The sequence below is a fragment of the Mauremys mutica genome, chromosome 13, assembly GCF_020497125.1.
Source record: "Mauremys mutica isolate MM-2020 ecotype Southern chromosome 13, ASM2049712v1, whole genome shotgun sequence".
NCBI classification, from domain to species: domain Eukaryota; kingdom Metazoa; phylum Chordata; order Testudines; family Geoemydidae; genus Mauremys; species Mauremys mutica.
In genome coordinates, this window is record NC_059084.1 from 26,033,056 (window position 1) to 26,040,167 (window position 7,112).

Below are 7,112 nucleotides of genomic sequence, written 5' to 3' on the forward strand. Positions count from 1 at the left end.
CTCCGACACCTGGGCCCACGGTGCCGTCGAGGGGAAAGCCAGCAATGGTGCGCTGTTCGAGGTCACCATCCCGGCATCGCTCCCAGCGTTGGTCCTGGTCAAGCGTCAAGTCTGCGGACTCTCAGGTACCCCTGACGCAGAGGGAAGCCTCAGAGCCGGAGACAAGTCAGTGCACGGGGTTAGCGCAAGGGACCTGACGCTCTCTGGGACCCTCCAGAGACCGGCACCAGGAGAAGGTGAGCTGGCCATTGCCAAAGGCTTCCAGAAGTCACTGGTCCTGGTCCAGGTCTCGGGAGCACCGATACCGGTCCCGTGAGCAGCGGTACCAGTCCCGTTCCCGATCGGCAAGAAGCTGCTCGTCGACCTCCCGCCAGCACAGATCGATGGCACCGCCGTGGCCTTTGCGCTCGGTGTCGCCAGAATCTGGCACCGACTTGGGCCAATACAGTTACCTGCACCAGGCACCGGACAGCAGAGAACACTTGGCTGGGTGGCAACCCCAGTGGGGACCTCTGGGACACTGGCCCTTCTGGACCCCCTGGGCCTACCACCAGCAGCAGGGGGCTCCCTCCAGGGCCAGCTACCCGGTGCACCGGTCCCGGTCCCTGCACCCACACTCCTCTGTGTGGGAAGCTATGGCGTCCAGACTGCCTGCGCCGTTGCCGAGCAAGAGACCGGAGAAACCGGCACCGAGTCTGGTGCCGCCCCAGGGTCAGCTGTCTGGGCCTGAGCGAGAAGCCCCTTCTTCGGGGGAGGGAGACGGAGACCAGCAGGAGGAAGCGGAGCAGCTGCTGACCTCCTCGTCATCCCCGGATGAAGTGGTGGCAGGCACAGCGATTTCAGGGCCTCCACCAATAGACCACAGAGCCCACCAAGAGCTACTGCGTAAGGTTGCTCATAACTTGGGGTTACAGGCTGAGGAGACGGTGGAGCAGGAGGACCCCATGGTGGACATCCTGAGCCCAGAGGGTCCATCCAGTATAGTGCTTCCGCTTATTAAGACCATACAGTCGAACTATAAGACTATATGGCAGACCACGGCCTCCAGCACTCCAACAGCCAAAGGTGTGGAACGCAAGCAGGGGTGAGCTGCAGCGGGTTCGCACGGGTTCGCGGGAACCCGTTGTTAAATTTTAGCAGCCATTTTAGAACCGCTTGTTAAGGGCTGCTAAATTTAACAAAAGTTCCCGCCCACTCCTCTCCTGCTCCGCCCCCTTCTCCTCCCCCTCCCCTGCTTCCCGCGAATCAGATGTTCGCAGGAAGCCTGAACAAGCAGCATGGAGGCAGCCAGCAGGTAAGCTGGGGCGCGGAGGGGGAGGGGAGGTGCGGCTGGCTCAGCAGCTCCCGGTCCCAGACCGCGGCTCCCTCCAGCCCAGCGCCGGCCGGGGAGTCGGGCCCCGCGGCTGCCGCCGAGCGGCCGGGCCCCAGTGCCGGCCCGGGGAGTCGGGCCGAGCGGCTGGGCCCCGGTGCCGGCCCGGCCCGGGGAGTCGGGCCGAGCGGCTGGGCCCCGGTGCCGGCCCGGCCCGGGGAGTCGGGCCGAGCGGCTGGGCCCCGGTGCCGGCCCGGCCCGGGGAGTCGGGCCGAGCGGCCCGGCCCGGGGAGTCGGCCCGGCCCGGGGGGTCGGCCCGGCCCGGGGCGTCGGGCCCCGCGGCGCCGGTCGTGGTCCTGGCAGAGTGGACCCGGTCCCCAGGCAGTGTGGTAAGGGGGCAGGGAGGGGGTGGGTTGTGGGGGGGTGGATAGGGGTCAGGGTAGTCAGAGGGCAGGGAACAGGGGGATTGAATGGGGGCAAGGGTCCCGGGGAGCAGTCAGGAAAAAGCAGGGTTGGATGAGGTGGTGGGGGCACTCAGGGACAGAGAGAAGGGGTAGTTGTATGGGGTAGGGGTTCTGGGGGGCCATTGAGAATGAGAGGAGGGGTTGGGTGGGGCGGCAAGGGGCAGTCAGGGGACAGGGAAGGGGGGGATGGGTCAGGGGTCTCGTAGTGTGTGTGTTAAGGAACATGAGGGGTTGGATGGGGCACGACCCCCCCACGGAGGGGGGGGAAGGAGGGAACCCGTTGTTAAAATTTTGGAGGGAGGAGGGAACCCGTTGTTAAAAATTTGGCAGCTCATCACTGAACGCAAGTACTTCGCCCCATCAAAGGGGTACGACTTCTTGTTTTGCCACCCAAGCCCACATTCCCTGGTAGTCTCAGTGGTAAACGAGAAAGCGCCATAGACAGCAGGCACCGGCCCCTAAGGCCAAGGAATCGAAGCGCCTGGACCTGTTTTGCAGGAAGGTGTATTCCTCAGGGTGCCTCCAGTTGAGGATTGCTAACCAACAGGCCATCCTCAACAGACATAACTTCAACTCCTGGGCAGCAGTGGGGAAGTTAAAGGACCGCCTCCTGCAGAGTTCCCACAGGAGTTTACGGCACTGGTGGACGAAGGCAAGGCCATGACGAAGACCTCTCTCCAGGCGTCCTTGAATTCAGTGGATGCGGCGGCCAGGACAATTGCGTCTGGCATGGTCATGTGATGCTCGGCGTGGCTGCAGGAGTCAGGTCTACTGCCTGAGGTTCAGAACTCGCTCCAGGACCTCCCCTTCAAAGGGTCTGGGCTCTTTTCGTACCAGACGGATGCAAAGCTGCATAGCCTCAAGGACTCGAGGGACACTCAAGTTGCTGGGTATGCACACCCTGGCAACCCAAAGAAAGCCCTTCAAGCTGCAGCCTCCTCCTCAGCATCACTACCAACCTCGTACTAGGCCGCAGCCCTTCCACAGGCGAAATGGGGATAACAGAAGGCAGCACAATAATAATAATAATAGCTCCAATAGGCCAGGAAAAGGAGGTTCGCATGCTCCTAGAGGTGGGGGCGGTACAGTTGGTGCCAAAGGACGTAAGAGGGAAAGGGTTCTACTCCCACTACTTCCTCATTCCCAAGGCTAAAGGAGGCCTTCGTCCCATTCTGGACCTGTGCTGGCTCAACAAGTTCCTGGTCAAGGCCTGGTTCCACATGGTCTCTCTGGGCACCATCATCTCTTCCCTGGATTCGAGGGACTGGTACGCTGCCCTCAACATGAAGGACGCGTACTTTCATATCACCATCCACTCGGCACATCACCGATTCCTGTGCTTCACTGTGAACCAAGAACATTACCAGTTCACAGTTCTCCCGTTTTGCCTTGCTACGGCCCCACGGGTGTTCATAAAATGCATGGCGGTGGTGGCAGCCTTCTTACGGAAGCAGAGGGTTCGAGTTACCCATACCTCGATGACTGGCTCCTGGCAGGCCATTCCAAAGAGGAGGTTCGGTCCCACATGCAAGTGGCCCTGAGACTATTGCGCATGCTGGGGCTCCTGGTCAACATCCCCAAGTCCACCCTCATTCCAACACAGAGTGGAATTCATAGCGGCGGTCCTAGATGCGGTGCAGGCAAAAGCGAGCCTCCCAGTATCGCGATTCCTGGCCATCCAGCAAGCAGTGAACTCCCTCTGCCAGTTTCCCACTACAACGGCCAAATGTGCCTGAGGCTGCTGGGCCACATGGCAGCATGCACACATGTGGTCAAGCATGCCAGATTGAAACTCAGGACGCTGCAGGCTTGGCTCGCCCGTGTATAGTGCCCAGGCAGAGACCCCCTGGACTCGGTAGTGACAGCTCCAAGGGAAGTGTTGGACTCCCTACAGTGGTGGCTGTCCCAGACCGTGGTTTGCAAAGGCATCCCCTTTGCTGCACAACAGCCGGACCTGATGCTTGTGATGGATGCGTCAGACCTCGGATGGGGTGCTCACCTAGGGACCTCAGGACTCAGGGCTTGTGGTCGGGAGCAGAGCGGTCACTCCATATCAATGTGAAGGAGCTCAGGGAGGTTCATTTACCCTGCCAGACCTTTCACGCCAATTTGAGTGGTCACAGCGTGACAGTTCTGATGGACAACACGACCGCCATGTTTTACATAAACAAGCAGGGCGGAGCCTGCTCCTCGCCGCTCTGCCACGAGGCTCTCCTCCTCTGGAACTTCTGCGTAGCCCACACCATTCACCTCGAGGCATCACATCTCCTGGGGGGGTGCGGAACGAACTGGCAGACCACCTCAGCAGGTCGTACCGCATGCACGAGTGGACGGTCAGAGCGGACGTTGTGTATTTGCTCTTCTGCAAATGTGGGTTTCCCCGGATAGACCTGTTTGCCGCCAGGGGCAACGCCCAGTGCCCACGGTTCTGCTTGTTCCAAGGCCGCAGCCCAGGCTCAATAGCAGACATGTTCACGATCACATGGTGAGGGGAATTTAAATACGCCTTCCCCCCGCTTCCTCTGGTGCACAAGGTCCTGCTCAAGGTGCGCAGGGATGGGGTGGCGGTCATCCTCATCGCCCCGGCCTAGCCCCGCCAGCACTGGTTCACCGTGCTCCTGGAGCTATCGGTGGAAGCCCCAGTAACCCTGCCCCTACACCAGGATCTCATCACACAGAATGGAGGGCGGCTCCACCCCGACCTGCAATCACTGCATCTGACGGCGTGGAAGCTCTGTGGCTGAGTGCTTTGCAGAGCCAGTGCTCCCTCCCTGTGCATCAGGTTCTACTTGGTAGTGGAAGCCCTCTACCAGGGCGACTTAACCTGGCCAAATGGAAAAGGTTCTCGTGCTGTTGTGGGCCCCAACAGGTCCAGCCATGCCAGGCTTCCAGTGCCCACCATTCTAGAGTACCAAGCAGCAGGGGCTGGCCCTGTCCTTGATCAGAGTGCACTTGGCGGCCATCTCTACCTTCCACCCAGGGTTTTCAGGGGGCTCGGTGTTCTCCCACCCAATGGTGGGGCGGTTCCTTAAAGGACTGGAGAGGGTGTTCCCTTACGCCCCCCAGTCCCTCCATGGAATCTCAACTTAGTCCTTTCTAAGTTCATGGGGCCCCCGTTCAAGCCCCTCGCTACCTGCTCCCTCCTCCACCTTTCCTGGAAGGTGGCATTCTTGGTAGCCATCACCTCGGCCAGAAGGGTATCTGAGCTGAGGGCACTCACCTCGGAGCTGCCATATACAGTATTTCATAAAGATAAAGTGCAGCTCTGCCCCACCCAAGTTCCTCTCAAAGGTGGTCTCATGATTCCATCTAGGCCAGGACATTTGTCTGCCAGTGTTTTTTTCCCAAACCTCATGCGGAGCCGAGTCACCACAGCCTGCACACCCTGGATGTCCATCGAGCGTTAGCGTTCTACTTGGAGCGCACCAAGCCCTTTCATAAATCCACGCAGCTGTTTGTGGCCGTGGTGGAAAGGATGAGAGGTCTCCCGGTGTCGGCGCAGCAAATCTCCTCCTGGATTACAGACTGCATTTGGGCATGTTATGACCGCGCAGGTGTTCCAGCCCCGGCGGTCACAGCCCACTTGACCAGGGTGCAAGCAGCTTCAGCGGCTTTCCTGGCACAGGTCCCAGTCCAGGAGATCTGCAGAGCAGCCACCTGGTCGTCGATACATACCTTCACGACCCACTATGCTGTCAACCAGCAGGCCCGAGAGGACGTGGCGGTTGGCGTGGCGGTCCTCCGATCAGTTGCTCTGTGACTCCTACCCTCCTCCGAAGGTAAGCTTGTGATTCACCTAATGTGGAATGGACGTGAACAAGCACTCGAAGAAGAAAAAACGGTTACCTACCTTTTCGTAACTGTTGTTCTTCGACATGTGGTGTTCACGTCCATTCCACCACCCGCCCTCCTACCCCTCTGTCAGAGTTGCCAGCAAGAAGGAACTGGAGTTTCCAGACACGAGCAAAGAGAGGATGCTGGGATAAGTAACCTGAGTTTAAACTGACTCCTGGCTTTTTTTTTCGGGTCCAGCAAATGGATAGGACCTCCAGTCCACGGTCGGCCCCAAACTTAAAGAAGGGTTGGAAGGATTTCGGCCTACTGAAGCCCTGTAAGACTCTTTTCTCGTTCTGCGCAAATGGTGTGATGAACTCGAAACCCCAGGAAAACCCTGCGAGGGACTGTTCCTGCCAGAGCCTATGTTAGCGGGCGTGTTCTCTAGTAAGTTTATTGTGTTCAGGTTCTTGTACTGTTTTTGCTGTTTTCTCTGTAATGCTTTTGCCTTAAGAATAAATTCTGCTTGCTTAGAAAGAACTGTGGTGTCACTTACAACTGCTTTAGTCTCTGAAGAGAAAGCAAACAGGCCTGTTTAGCCAGACTGTTTCTTGCTGGGAATAACACAGTGAAGGCGGACTAATGATCACCCTGGAAATACCCTGGTTAGGTGGGAGAAAGATGCATGTCTCCACTGAAGAAAAACAACAGCTGAGTAGCCAAAAGCCTGAAAGTAGGTGCCTTTGCTGGCCTATTGAGGGGAAATATAGGTGCAGGTGCCATAAACTGTGACACATACTTAGTGAAGGGTTTCTTCAGCTTCATTATTGTCACAAGTGAAGTCCATCAGATCAACCATAATAATCTTCTTGACTTAGCTGGTCATGGACTGTCCTTATGCTGTGGTGCCGAGAAACCTCTCAGACTCTCCAGTGAGTGGCGCCTCCATGTTATTTATGTACATTCTTGCCATGAACCCCAATACAGTCTTGTACAACAGAGTATTTCAGTGGGTTCTTGCCCTTTCCCACAGGGTCAGAGAGGAACAGAGCTTTCTCCCTTGGGATCTCAAAGTATACTGGGCTCAGCTAACCTGCTTCTCTCTCTCCCCTCACCCCATAGACTTCAAAGTCAGAAGAAGCCATCATGATCATCTAGTACAGGGGTTCTCAAACTTCATTGCACCATGTCCCCAAACATTACTATACGACCCCAGGAGGGGAGGTCCAAAACTCGAGTCCTGACGCCTCGGGTGGAGGGAGCAAAGCCAAAGCCACATCAGCCTGGGCGAGGAAGCTAAAGCCCAAGGGGTTCAGCCCCAGACAGAGGGCCTGAAACCTGAGCCCGCCCACTCAGCCCGTCCACTCAGCCCCAAGCCCCAGCAAGTCTAACGCCAGCCCTGGCGACCCCATTAAAATGGGGTCATAACCTACTCTGGGGTCCTGACTCACAGTTTGAGAACTGCTGATCTAGTCTAAGCCATGATCATCTAGTTTCTTCTTTTATAGCCATCAGCCGATGGCTAATTGGGTCATCAGCCCCCTAGTTAGCCTTCTCCAGGGAAT